Raw genomic sequence first — 14,971 nt, 5'->3', positions numbered from 1 at the left:
CCTTGTTACATCACTACATTTCTTCCTCTCTCAGTCTGCAGACATAGGTTGGTTCTTTTTCTTATAGTTTCTCCAAATCTGCCTTGGGTACAGGTGGCATGAAATGCACCATAGCTCACTTCTCGCTATCTTGGAAGATATTCATTCTCTTCTTGAGGCAGAAAAGGTGTTGAGGCTGCAACACTCACTGTGACCATCTCAGATTCTAAGGTATCTTTAATGTTTGACAGAGAAGGAGAACCCATGGGTTATGGAACAGTCAGAAAAAGCTGTCAAGGAGCTGGGCAAATTTTGCTCCGCACCATTTGCGAGATATCAGCCTTCATATGGTCCACGTTTATGTTCAGGAACGTCACCTACCTGATCTTTATGTGTCACCAATCTGACCTTGCATTGACCATGCCTCTTACCAATTCAGGGACACTCTCTGGTTCCTACACCAAACTTCATCCCCGTAAACAAACTGTTTCTTTTGCTTAGTGGAATCGTGTGTTCGGCACTGGCGTTCTTGATACTGTTTCAGGCGATGTTATGTCTGAACTTTCTGTAATAATTCACCAGCTCCTTTACAGGGTACCAGGGCACCTTTGATCATCCTTACTTCATTTTCCACTGGGTGTAACCTAGTCTTGTCAACTCTGCAGCCCAAGTAGGTTACTTGGGGTGCCTGGAACACACATTTTTCACTTCTAAGGCATGTGCCTGTCTGATAGAAATGTCTAAGTTCTCTAAGTACTCCTTATTAGTTTCCTTGTTATTAGCACATAACTTAGATAAATGGCGACCTGGGGTAGACCTTGTCAAATGTTCTCCATTATTTGCTGAAAATTTGCACAGGCTGATGATACCCCAAATGGCAGTCTTACATATTGGTAGAAACCCTAATGGGGATTAATTGTCGCATACCCATCTAACTGCAATTGCAGGTATGCATGACTCATGTCCAGTTTCATGAAGGACAACATCCCCCGCCCCCCACCAGTTTTGCGTATAAATCCTCTATGTGAAGGATTGAGTATTTATCCAGCTGTAAGAAGCAGTTTACTGTTTACTTAAAATCCCCACAATGGCGAACTGACCCATTGGGCTTCACAATCAGTATAACTGGCCCTGCTCAATCTGCAAACTTGACTGGTTTGATTATTCCTTCGCTTTCCAGCCTTCTGATTTCTGCCTTTACTTTTGTCTGTAAAGCAAATGGCACTGGGCAGGCCTTGCAGAATCGTGAATTGCTTCTTGGTCAACATGCAAGGTGGTCTTTCCTGCTTTGATGGTCCCTTGACCTTACCAAAAAGATTCTGAGCATTTAGTTAGAAAATGGCTACCTGAGTGAAGTCCTAATGGAAAAATGTTAAGGGCAGCACTACAGCCTCACAGTGCCAGGGACCCAGGTTCAATTCTAACCTCAGGTGACTGTCTGTGTGGAGTTTGCACTTCCTCCCCATGTTTTCTCCCACAATCCAAAGATGTGCAGGTCAGGTGGGTTAGATGTGCTAAATTGTCCATAGAGCTAGATGCATTAGTCAGGGTAAATATAGGGTAGGGGAATGAGTCTGGGTGGATTACTCTTCAGAGGCTCAGTGTGGACTTGTTGGGCCAAATGGCTTGTTTCCACACTGTAGGTAATCTAATCAATCTAGGTGAATGTTTCTCCAACAATGTCACCCCATCAAGCAAGGCCCAAGCCTTTTATTACATTCAGTGGTAACTGGTCCGCCGGCTTCTCATAAGAGACCGGAAATGAAGTTGTATCCTAAATCTGTAAAGGTTCCCCGATATAGGTTCTTAGCCTAGCCGAGGTCTTGAGCAAACCTGAAGGTTGGAGTCCCGTGCACGTTTTGCTAAAGACTGGTTCTGCAATCACTGAAATGACAGTGCTGCTATCAACCTCCATTAGAACCGGGTGACCATTTAACCAGACATTTAGTTTGATTAGTTCTGATTGGATGTTGCTAAGCAATTTAACTGTTCCACACCAGATGGCGGTGGGCTTTCCAGGGTGTGCACTCTCCTAGATACCGGCCTATGCATTCTCTTATTCAGTTTAATTGTAGTCGGACTCTTCTGCTGTCTCAAGTCCACATACCGGCAGCAACAACAATGGCTTTGCTGGCCACTTTGCTGGCTTTACTGAAGAAAATTTTCACGTTTGTCTGAGGCTTGGCTTTGTTTTCAGGCTTTGCTGTGGGCTGACCTAAAGTTCCTCTGATCAGGATATGTCTTGGGTGAGGCTATGCAATTGCCTTCACCCAAATGGTGTTCCCCAAGCTCAGTCAGACTGGTGAAGATATCCACTTCCATTGGAAAACCCTGCAATTCATATGCTCCACTTGTCGCATTCCCAATGATAAATCCAGTTGTAGCGCCTGTTTGAAGCCCAGTTGAGTTTCAGCTATTTTGCTCTTTTGCATGGTTAAACCATTAATCCCATCCTTGTCGCCACTGAAATAACTCCACAGAGACAGATATCCTGTCACCAAGTTACCTTTTTTTTCACATGGAAAGTGCTTAATTATGATCCAACTCCCTCAGAGCCAACTTTCAAGTGAATAGGATGTCTGACACTCCTAGGAGAAACTGAGGACTGCAGATGCTGGAGATCAGAGTCAAAAGGTGTTTTTCCAGCACCACCCCAGTGACCAGTGTAAGAATTGGAAGGTTACATAGTGCTCTTTCTCTAGTGAATCTTCTCAATTTGAGGTGGTTAAGCACATCAAAGGGAACTTGATGCTGTCAGATTCTTCCAGTATTTGGTTGGAGGCTACTTAATGCTGAAAAGAAGAGTTCAAATGTATAATTGCCAATGCTAAATTCTTTAACTTTACAAGGGGAAATCTCACCTTTCCCTCCCGGCAGATTCATTTAAATCACGGTCGGGTTCTGATATAACACGATAGCTCAGTTCTTGTGTGATCTTGTGTTATAAGAAAATCGCGCAATAGCCATGCCATTTAAACTAATGGGGCTAAAATTGTGCTATAGCCAATAAGGAAAGTTCGCATTCTGCAAATAATGGTCAAAATTCTTCAATCACGTTAAAGCCGATTAGCGCTGAAGAAACACGTGCTATAGCAAACTGACTGCATATTGGTAACTTTGTAAGGATACTTACAGAATAAAATTGAATGCAATGGAGTGGATGTGTGTCAGATCAGGAAAAAATCCTATTCCAGTATTACAAATGCTCCTGGTTTAAGAAAATAATTATGAATTGATATTCATGTCATTACTTGCAGGAATTTAAAAGAAAAACACACATGACCACACAAAGTACAATAAAATGGTTTAATTTTAACTTCTAGGTGGCCTTTAAATATTACAAAAATACAAATCTACAAAAATATAAGAAGATACATGCTATGGGAAATACCTTTAATGAAATTCCTAAATTAAGGTAACAGCAAGAATTGTTTAAAATTCACCCATCTTTAAGAAGGTTTTCTCATGTTTAGAAAAAGCATTATAGTGCAGATGTTGGAAATTTGAAATAGAAACAGGAAATGCTTTAAAAACTCAGTGGATATGGCAGCCTCTGTGGAGAGAGAAACAAGAGTTAATGTTTTGAGTTTGTGGGTGGCAATGGTGACTCAGAGCACCGGGGACCCAGGTTCAATTCCAACCTCAAGTAACTGTCTGTGTGGAGTTTTCACATTCTCCCCTGTAGCTGCGTGGGTTTCCCCCAGGTGCTTCGGTTTCCTCCCATAGTCCAAAATGCGTAGGTGAGGTGGATTAGCCATGGAATATGCAGGGTAACAGGGATAGGGTGGGTCTAGGTGGGATGCACTTTGGAGGATTGGTATGGGCTGAATGGCTTGCTTTCACATCGTAGGGATTGTATGAAGTCTGATTATGACTTTTTGAAGAGTCATACTGAACTTTCTCTCGCCACAGGAGGCTGCCAGGCCTGCTGAGTTGCTCCAGCTTTCTCAGTTTTTATATCTCATGTTTAGTGTTATTTTCCCTCTCTCTAATGACTTAGCTATTTATCATTGAAGGAATTAATATTGTTCAGCTGATATCATGTCCAGAAGTAATTAAAAAGAAAATTTAACAAAGCAAAACACTTCTTCTCTTAGAACAACATGTTTTTGCAACAGCATTATAGCTTTATTAGCCATGGATCCTAATTTTCTTTGAAACTGCTTGCTGACCTCATGAAAAGTATTAGGGAACACGGCAGTATAGCTAAGTTCCTTCAGCATCTCTTATCTCAGATCTTTGTAAGTTCTTACAATTATTCCCTATGTTATTTCACACCCTCTAATATCAGAAGCCTTTGGTCACAGTGCTCAATTTTCTTTACTGCATGTCATGCTGCATCATAATATGGGACAAATCTAATACTCACTCAGAAAGGAATGTGTTGATTAGGACACCAGTATGAATTGGTAAAAGGTAAATCATGACTGACTAACTTTATGTAGTTTGTTTGAAGAATATAAATGATTAATAGCAATAGATCTCAATAACATGAATTCATACGGTACCTTATAAAATAAAAATTTTTATAAGGTACCATATGATAAACTTAAGGTACCTGCAATTAAACCAAATATATCATGGCATGGATAAGGAGATGTTATGACAGAAAACAAGTGTGATATTTAAACAAAAGCAAATTATATTTACATATCACCTTTAAAGTAATAAAATGTTTCAAGGTTTTTCACAAGACCATTAGAAAACAAAACTTGTAACCAGCCATGCGAGCAAATATAGAGCAAATAACCAAAGCTTACTCAAACAGACAGGCTTTGACAAACATTTCTTGAAGGAGGAATTAAGACCAGGATCAGGTGAACATAAGTATCTTGAAGGGGTGTGGCGCTACATGAAATAACAGAGGTAGGAAGGGGCACGATCATAGAAAGCATTGAAAACAATGTGCATTTCTTAAGAAGCTACCATATGCCAGTGAACACAGGGATGAAGGGTGAACAAGACTTGGGGCTACTTAGGGCAGGTGCAGCAAAATCTCAATACCTCAATTTTATAGGGGTAAAATATTAGAGGCTGACCAAGTGTGTGTTGGTATAGTTTTATTTCCAGGCAACAGTGTTAAAGAAATGGAAACAGATGGTCTTTGTGATGGGACCAATGTGTGTTTAGATCTTGAGGATCAGAGATAACACAAGTTTGTGAATAATCTGATTCAGCCTCAGCTGTTTGCCAAAGGTAGGGAAATAGTAGGTGGCTATGGAATGGAATTTGTGGCAAGGACTGAAGAAAACTAATTCACTCTCTCCAATGCTTAGATGATGGAAATTTCTGTCATTCAGTGTTAGATGTTGATAACCAGTCTATCTATTTAGAGACAGTGGAAAGGTTGAGAAAAGTGCTGAAGATATGCAGCTGGGTGTTGTCATCATACTGATGTGTTTCAGATAATGCATAAATTATCTGGGGCGGCACAGTAGCTCAGTGGTTAGCACTGCTGACTCCCAGTGCTTGGGACCTGCATTCAATTCCAGCCTCGGGCACCTGTCGGTATGAAGCTTCTCCCCATGTCTGTGTCGGTTTTCTCTGGGTGCTCTGGTATCCTCCCACAGGCCAAAGATGTGCAGGAAAGGTGAATTGGCGATGCTAAATTGCCCATAGTGTTCAGTGATGTGTAGGTTAGGTGCATTAGTCAGGGGGAAATGTAGAGTAATAGGGAAATGCGTCTGGCTGTGTTACTCTTTGGAGAGTCGGTATGGATTTACTGGGCCAAAGGGCCTGTTTCCACACTGTAGGAATTCGAAAATTAAGTTGTATCACCATAAGACTGAAGGAGAATTTGTTTACTTTATCAGAGATCGTGGAAAAGGTCATGAGAAATAAAGGTGCAAAATGAATACACAACATGAGAGGATAACTATTAAAAATGAAGAAATTCTATGTTTGGTGAAAAGCACTAAATGATTAAATTAGAGATAGCACAGATGCAACTTGCTGAATGGTGACATTCACTGCCATAGAATTATATTGTTATGTTAGGGTGGACGCTAAGAAATTGTTTCCGTTAGGCAAGGAGACTGGGACCCGTGGCCACAGCCTTAGAATTAGGGGGGGTAAATTCAGAACAGAAATGCGGAGACATTTCTTCAGCCAGAGAGTGGTGGGCCTGTGGAATTCATTGCTGCGGAGTGCAGTGGAGACCGGGATGCTAAATGTCTTCAAGGCCGAGGTCGACAAATTCTTGATGTCGTAAGGAATTAAGGGCTACGGGGAGAATGTTGGTAAGTGGAGTTGAAATGCCCCATCAGCCATGATTAAAGGGCGGAGTGGACCCGATGGGCCGAATGGCCTTACTTCCACTCCTATGTCTTATGGTCTCATGTTGTACATTTTATCTCAAAAGTCAAGAAAAGGGTGCTAATCTGTAAATGGCTAGAGGATAAATTAGGTCATTTTGGCTATCAATATATTTTGTTCACAAGAAACCAAGGTGAAGGTCCAAGCATGGGAACACCACCAAGGTTGAAATGGATTGAAGGGTAGGCATGATAAGTTGAGACTTAGGTGATGACAAGGGTTTTAAATGCCCAAGATTGTACGAGCAACAAACGTTCTTCCAGTATTTTGTGGTTTTGAGAAAATTTTGCTGGACAATGTTTGAAAAAACACTTTATTTTCTAAGATAAGGTTATCTTTCCCTCGAAGGGGAACCATTATTAATGCCTTAATGGACTTTTGTTTTACACAGAATATTTTTTTCTTTCAACCTAAAGCACCCAGAGACTTGTTTCTATTCTAAAACTATTAAACAAATGCAAGCAATTTCCAAATTTTCCTGTGCTAATTCAATCCTTAATGTAAAATGTAACAACATTGAAGAGCTAGTAACCTAATTCTTTTATCTTCACAGTATCTTGGAAATAAAAATGCTAAAGTGAGCAATACAAGAGCCTACAAGTAGAATAGGTACTGTAAATATTGCCACTTTTAATTGAATTCTAAACTATAGAACAAAAGGCTACTGGTATGAATGATAAGAACTTTGGATGTCAACGTTAGGAATCCATTCTTTGTGCAAAAGAGTGACTTGTGGATCGGAAATTTTTAAAATAATTCATGACACACAAACTTTGTGATGGGCTGACGAAAATGACTGGAGGACCATAAGATACCAGAGCTGAATTAAGCCATTCAACCCAATGAGTTTGCTCCACCATTTGATCATCATTATATGTTTCTCAACCCCATTCTCCTGCCTTCTCCCCATAAACCTTGATTCTCTTACTAATTATGAATCTATATATTTCTGTCTTAAACACACTAAATGACTTGGACTCCTCAGCCTTCTGCAACAACGAGTGCCACAGATCCACCATTCTCTGGCTTAACAAATTCCTCCTCATCTCATTTCTAAATGGTTATCCCTTCACCCTAAGACTGTGCCCTCGGGTCCTAGTCTCTCTGACTAGTGGGAAGACCTTCTCCACATCCAGTCTATCCAGGCCTCTCATTATTCCATAAGTTTCAATGAGATTTCCCCTCAACCTTCTAAACTCCATCGAGTACAGACCCATAGTCCTCAACCACTCCTCATATGATAAGCTCCTCATTCCAGGATCATTCTTGTAAACCTCCTTTGGCCTCACTTCATCAGGATCTGATGAATCTTCCCAATTTTCTTAAGTTATAGTGGGAGATTGGCCAAATTCCCAGGCAAATGATGTTAGGGACTATTCTTAGCAGTTACACTGCTTCCCCGGAGAGTCAGCTGAAGTTGTGCCTATTACAGAAGGACAGAGACCTAAAGAACAATTTTAGGCTCTCTGCTTCCTGTAGATGAAAATATGGAGAAGCCGCATAAGCCACATAACGTCCCTTGTCTGCATGTATGTTTTTCTGTCTTTGTGAACCAGGACATAAACAAAAATGAAGATTAAATTACAGTTAGTATCACATGAACCACAGTTGGTACACCAAATATAAACAGCAATGAATGAAACATGCTTCTCAGAATTAAATGCAAATTAGATTCTCTCACAAGTATCGTAGTCGTGGTAGATTTCTGAAAGCTCCTTGATCAATTTTCACCAGATGCTTTGTATTTTGAATTGTGCTAGATAGAAGCAAGTGAAACATATTAGAATTGATGGACCAGTCAAAGTTACATGGAGAGTGATGTGAATGTAAGATTAATTAATGGCTTAATTATGCAAAAATAACCTTTTGTTTGAAAGTGTAGTTAATATGGCAAAATAAGAATTTCAAAACCTGATTATTTTTCCTCTATTAATTTTATATCATCGTCCCAACTCTGCTGAACGCATTGGCTTTTTGTTTGGACCATTATTTCATGAACTACCATCAGAGACTGATAAATAGCAATCAAATGAAGAAATCTTGAACAATGTTATCTCCCCTTAACATGGATAACTTGGGCCAATTATATATTCCATAGCATTGCTCCACTAACTCAACAGGAATTGAAAATTGAAACTGGAGCCACATGGAAAAGCTACTCAAAGTTTTAAAAACTGAAACATCAACAGAGTTGCACCCCTGTAATTTTGGTGGACATTGCAGTAATAAGGTTCTTACAACAGCAAATACGTGCCACACATCATATTTTTATCACTCCAGATTCAAAAGCTTTCAAACTATCCATACAAGTTAGAAGTAATCCTGACCTTCACCGACTCAGTGTATGTCAGAAATCTTCGATCTGAATCTATTAAATGCTGCAAAGCTTCAAGCAAGATTATTCCAATCTATGCAAATATTCTAGGCATCAAAATCCCTGGGGGTTTGCTTATTTTCAACCAATATTCCAGTGGAAATGATGGAGATTCAATTTTGTCAGATCTCTACCATTTCTTTGAGTTTGCCTGTTGTAAAAGATGGAGATATCAACTTGCATTTATACAAACATATTACAACAGGAAATAAAGCCAGGGAATGGTAATATATCCCAAGAGCTTCCAACCATTGGCTAAGTCAATGCCTCTTAATATTATCCCAGCTGATCTCTTCTCCCACTTCACAAATTTGTGTAAAAGCTTTTGTTGTTGAAATAGATGTTCAAAAGGGAAAAAAGGTGCTTGAATGATAGTTGAAAGTTTTATTTATTTGATCATCTTTATTGCTAGCTCAATATTACCTACATAAAATAAAGGGTACTTATAAGTGTTGTTATTGATGCTTTAAATAAATGATTGGTTGGAAGTTTTATAGGGTTGTAATAACAACAATGCTTTTCAAGAAAGTTATGAATGGCTGTTTTTAAGCTTTTAACCACACATGTCATGACTACTATCAGGTGAGGCGGCATGGTGGCTCAATGATTAGCATTGTTGCCTTACAATGCCAGGGACCCAGGTTCAATTCCCATCTCGGGTGACTATCTGTGTGGAGTTTGCACATCCTCCTGTGTCTATGTGGTTTCCTCTGGATGGTCCAGTATCCTCCCACAATCCAAAGATGTGCAGGTTAGGTGAATTGGCCATGTTAAATTTGCCCATAGTGTTCAGGGGTGCGAAGGTTAGATGTATTAGTCTGGGGTAAATGTAGAGCAGTAGGGGAATAGGTCTGGGTGAGTTACTCTTTGGAGGGGTCGTTGTGGACATCTTGGGCCAAAGGGCCTGTTTCCACACTGTAGGGATTCTTCTATAGCAGTTTTACAGACTGCATTCTTGGAAATGATAAGTTTGCAAAATGAGGTTGAGGCAGGTTGGGGAATGGGTTAACACAGAAGGTACAAAGGGATATTGGGTGTGGATGGGGAAACATGGATAAGATCTTTTGAAATAGGTCTTATCGAGACTAAGAATTATGAGTCCTGGTGAAGCTGATCTCACTTCACAAGAATTGCAGGGAAATAGGAGCTGCCTATCTGCACAGTGGAGTTGTCTGGGTCAAGAATGCAGGCTGTGGGCTACTTCTCCTGACAAAATTGGAACAATAAGAAATAGAAATCCCAGGATCAACTCCCGCACACCATTTGGAAAGGTGAGCAGAGTCTCCAAGACTCCACAAAAATCCGGCCTTGTATGTTCATCATTCACCATTGGGTCAAATCCCTTGAAATCCTTGACCAACAGTTATAGGAATAATATCACAAGAACTGAAGCACTACAAGGAAACATTCAAAAACAACCTTCTTAGAATAACTAGGCTGTCCAATAAATGCACGTTCATTAGCATCATCTACATTCAGAAAATCAAATCTCTGCCTAAAATACTTTTTCTGAGAGTAATAAGCACATGCTCTGCACCACATCTTGCTTTCCTGAATCTTCCTTATAAATGGATTCTAACAGATTAAAACATATCTTAGTCTACTACAACAGCTGAATTATTCTTTAGTTAGGTCAGACATCTGCTAAATATTTTCAACAGCAGATACAAACACATTAGACAAAAATCCTTGACGAGACAGCACATGATTTAACTTGTATTCTAAAAATACCACTCATGATATTATTGAGAGTAGACAACAATAACAACTTCAACAATGCTCAAGTGGGCGGCACGGTGGCACAGTGGTTAGCACTGCTGCCCTCACAGTACCAGAGACCTGGGTTCAATTCCTGTCTCAGGCGACTGACTGTGTGGGGTTTGCACATTCTCCCCGTGTCTGTGTGGGTTTCCTCCAGGTGCTCCGGTTTCCTCCCACAGTCCAAAGATGTGTGGGTCAGGTGAATTGGCCATGCTAAATTGCCCGTAGTGTTAGGTGAAGGGGTAAGTGTAGGGGTATGGGTGGGTTGCGCTTAGGCGGGTCGGTGTGGACTTATTGGGCCGAAGGGCCTGTTTCCACACTGTAGGTAATCTAATCTAAACTTGTCTTTAACCTATTAGCAGATCTCTCTTGGCAGTAATCGAATGATCATTGAGGTGGTTGGGGTTGATGGGGGAGCTGTATTTAATTTTGCAGGGACCTTACTGCGGACGTCTCCTTCCCACTTTAATACCAACTGAGTCCTTTAAGTAGGCAGATGGGGTAATCACCATGCAGAGTCTGAAAACTGCAGCTCATATTTAGGGTTACATAGAATCCCTACAATGTGGAAGCAGGCTATTTGGCCTACTGAGCCCACACTGATCCTCTGAAGAGCATCCCATTTATAGCCCCATGAATAATGTAGGATAGAGTTGAATATCCTTTATTGTCACATGCACTCAAGTACAGAAGTACACTTATAAGTTTTACAACGTTGCCTCTCATGGCACCATCTTAGGAACAAAGGAACTAGGTACAAATCTTAGATATACAAAGAGGAATAAAAAAGAAAAGTAGTTGCATTACTTTACAGCGATTCATAGTATAAGTTAGCAAATAAGACAAAGTTAAAAGGTTAGACATTTCAGTCAGATAAACACATTACAAATAAACATTACATTGCAATGGATCAGCGCAGGGACTTCTACACATGATCTGACCGCCCATGCCAGACGACACTCCCCGTTCTGTTCCAAGCCTCCAGCCTGCTCCGCACCAGCTACCAGCTGCTCCAAGGTAAGTTGTCTCCAGGACTCATTTCCACGCACCAGTCTGGGACTGCTTCACCGCACTGATCTCCTGAATTGATTTCCTGAACAAACCTGCTCCAAGACTGCTTCCCTATGCCAGCCTCTACTTGGGATTCACCTATGGAGCTCGCCAGCTCCTCCATTCCCTCTGGGCATGTCCAAGTCATACACAGACAGGAGGAAATAAAGGCAGAAAACAGGAAAAAAGAACTGGTGGAGCAGAGGAGCTCTGGCTGCTGTGTCTTACTCTGCCTCCATCTTGCTAAGATCCCCGTAACCATTCCCTATTCCTTATCCAACTAACCTAAATATCCCTGGACACGACGGCAATTTAGCATGGCCGACCCACCGAACCTACATTCTTTGGACTGAGGGAGGAAACCGAAGCATCCAGAGGAAGCCCACACAGGCACATGGGGAATGTGCAAACTCCAAATAGACAGTCACCCAAGGGTGGAATAAAACTTGGGTCCCTGAGCTAACCATTGAGCCATTGTGCCACTCCATTAATATTATATTTTTTTTGCTATTTTGAATCTTATTTGCTGAATTCGAAAATGCTCCCAATCTTCAAACTTACTGCATAGAATCAGTGGATTTATTCGGGTGAGGTTTATAGTGGTTATTTAGGGGAGGGTGTCTTTTTGTCACGTACTCAGTGCCTGATCAAGGGATCTGGCATAAAGAACAGGTGATTTCTCTGAGACCCATGCCTTACTCCTACTTCTAACCCCCGCCACCCCCTTTCCAGTGGCACCCCCCTTGCAATCTTGATCCGGCCTTCACAAATCTGAGCATGGGTCCTTTGCTTACCTTGAGTCTCTGATGGACAGCTACCACTAGCCTTCTGGTGACACAGGTAGCAGTGATCACTGCTGGCTTCTGATTGGCAGGTAGCTCTTGGGGGCTAAATTTCCATCCTCCAGAGTCCTTGGTCACAGGGAAGGCCTGACTGTCACTTAATAGGGCAGGCCTTCCCCAAAGAAGGTGAGGAAGACCCCTTGCTGATTCCTTAGCCAACGGACAAGATCTTCAGTCTCTTGTATGAAATTCTAGTCCACTGAGTGGAGAAGATTGTGTTTAATAACTGGAGGACTGTTTAGGAAGAGGGCAAATCACGGCTAGTGATTTATACAGAATTAATAATTAAAATTCCACAATGCTGAACAATGTTACGATTCCAGGATTGGCAGACGGGAAACAAACATGAATTATGTGCAAAACTGAGATTTACTTGCGGCATTGGACCAAGAAAGAGATCTTGGGATTTTAGCAGTACAGTATTCTCAGACTATCAAAGAAGCACACAGAATTCTGGGATGTATAATAAAGATGTACCAAGGAATGCCATACTTGGCTATGGAATGATGAAATCTGGAGCAATGCTTGCAGCTTTGATTTTCTTATTTCAAAAAGAATATTCAGTTTCTGGAAATGCAATGGAGAGAGTTATATGATGAAACCCAGAACTTAAGGACAAGGAGATTGACTACCATGTATTTTTTCTCTTTTGTAGCTCCATGTTCCAATACTTGGTACAATGTTCTGAATCTTCAATGTACTATACTGCAACATCCTGCCTATTTATTATTCCTTCTTAAATTCAGCCAGATGTTCAGTAATGGCATTTTTGAGAACTGTGAAAACACTCAAAATACAACAATTTATTACTTAATATTGTAAATTCCTCAATTTCTGCTTTAAAGTGTAAGTCATACTATTCTAGACATAACATCTCCAAAAGGAATAATGCTATGTAAACACAAAGGCACTCAGTGTTTGTGGCTTCATATTAAGTTTAATATAAAATCTTGGAAAAAATAGCTTTTATATGCCTCATAAAGTGAGATCAAAGCTGGACAGTATAATTTGAACACAGAAATTCAATTACAACTTAATTTTCCATTAATATTTGTCATTTTACAAAATAATAGGTCAAGACTTTTGCATGGGTCTTCCTGATCTCCTGCCATTATATCAAGAGAACGTCTGGAAATGTTGCATAAAGTTATTTGCATGAAATTAAGATGCTAGATTGGAAGAACAACACAGAATTTCTACCCCACCATCTCCATATTATTTCCTTCCAGAGCAGCATAGTATTTTTTCCAGAGCCTCACAGTGCCAGGGACCCGTGTTCAATTCCACCCTTAAGTGACCATCTGTGTGGAGCTTTAACATTCTCCTTGTGTCTGCATGGGTTTCTTCCCACATTCGAAAGGTTAGGCAGGTTAGGTAGGTTAGCCATGAGAAATACAACATTAGATTAGATTACTTACAGTGTGGAAACAGGCCCTTCGGCCCAACCAGTCCACACCGACCTGCCGAAGCGCAACCCACCCATTCCCCTACATTTACCCCTTATCTAACACTACGGGCAATTTAGCATGGCCAATTCACCTGACCTGCACATCTTTGGACTGTGGGAGGAAACCGGAGTACCCGGAGGAAACCCACGCAGACACGGGGAGAATGTGCAAACTCCACACAGTCAGTCACCTGTCGGGAATTGAACCCGGGTCTCTGGTGCTGTGAGGCAGCAGTGCTAACCACTGTGCCACTGTGCTGCCCAATTACATGATTTGGATGGGATGCCATTCAGAGGGTTAGCATGTACTTGATGGTCTGAATGGCCTGCGTCCACTGTGGGAATTCTATAGTGTTTAATAGTGTTATAATAATGCCAGTTGCTTTTAAAAACACTAGAAGTAGATTTTCCATCAAATATCAAAATGGGGCTTCAGATTTGCCTTCTTCTGTGCAGTGAGTTTATTATATCAAAAATTGAATTCAAATTTTAAAATTACCCTTGTGGAATTTGAATTTAAATTCTTTAGATTATCATTTGATGCTTTTTTCCCCTCTGGCACCAAAGTTTTTACTCAATATCATTTTCTTCTTCCTCTAATTAATCCAAGTATGAAAAGAATGGGAATGGTATTCTGCTGCCGAGGATAATGAGTCAATATAGTGAAATTCCATAAGATTTAATCTCTTTACCAAATTCTTAACACACAATGTACACTTATATAACATAAGATGTCACACACATTCTGCAATAAAGTAACCTAAGATCAAAACAACTAGGCTCTAATTGGCAGACTTTATGGATACATTAACATAACAGTCAAAACACCACTTTTGGCAGATAATAAGTTACTCATTTCCACTGGCCCACTAACAATGAAAATACGTGTTTGTCATTCTGTAACCTAGTATTCAGTGATTTAACTTATTTTTGAAATTGACTGGTTCAGAACAAAAGTTGTCAGTCAAGGTTTTAGCTAGTTGGGACGTCAAGTAAATTAAATTAGTCCCAGTTCTCATAGGCTGGAAGAATAGGAAAACTGCCAAATGTTAATATTTTAAACAAAAACAGGTAGAAGAAATTAAGGTATTGTTAAAATAGATGCAATAGCAGATGAAAATTAATGCAGAAAAGCATGAAGTGATTCCGCTTGATATGAAGAACAATGAAAGAGAATTTAAACCAAAGGTACCATTCTAAAGG

This window comes from Hemiscyllium ocellatum, chromosome 10 (genome assembly GCF_020745735.1).
Source record: "Hemiscyllium ocellatum isolate sHemOce1 chromosome 10, sHemOce1.pat.X.cur, whole genome shotgun sequence".
Classification (NCBI taxonomy): domain Eukaryota; kingdom Metazoa; phylum Chordata; class Chondrichthyes; order Orectolobiformes; family Hemiscylliidae; genus Hemiscyllium; species Hemiscyllium ocellatum.
Note: the sequence above shows the minus strand (reverse complement) of the source record.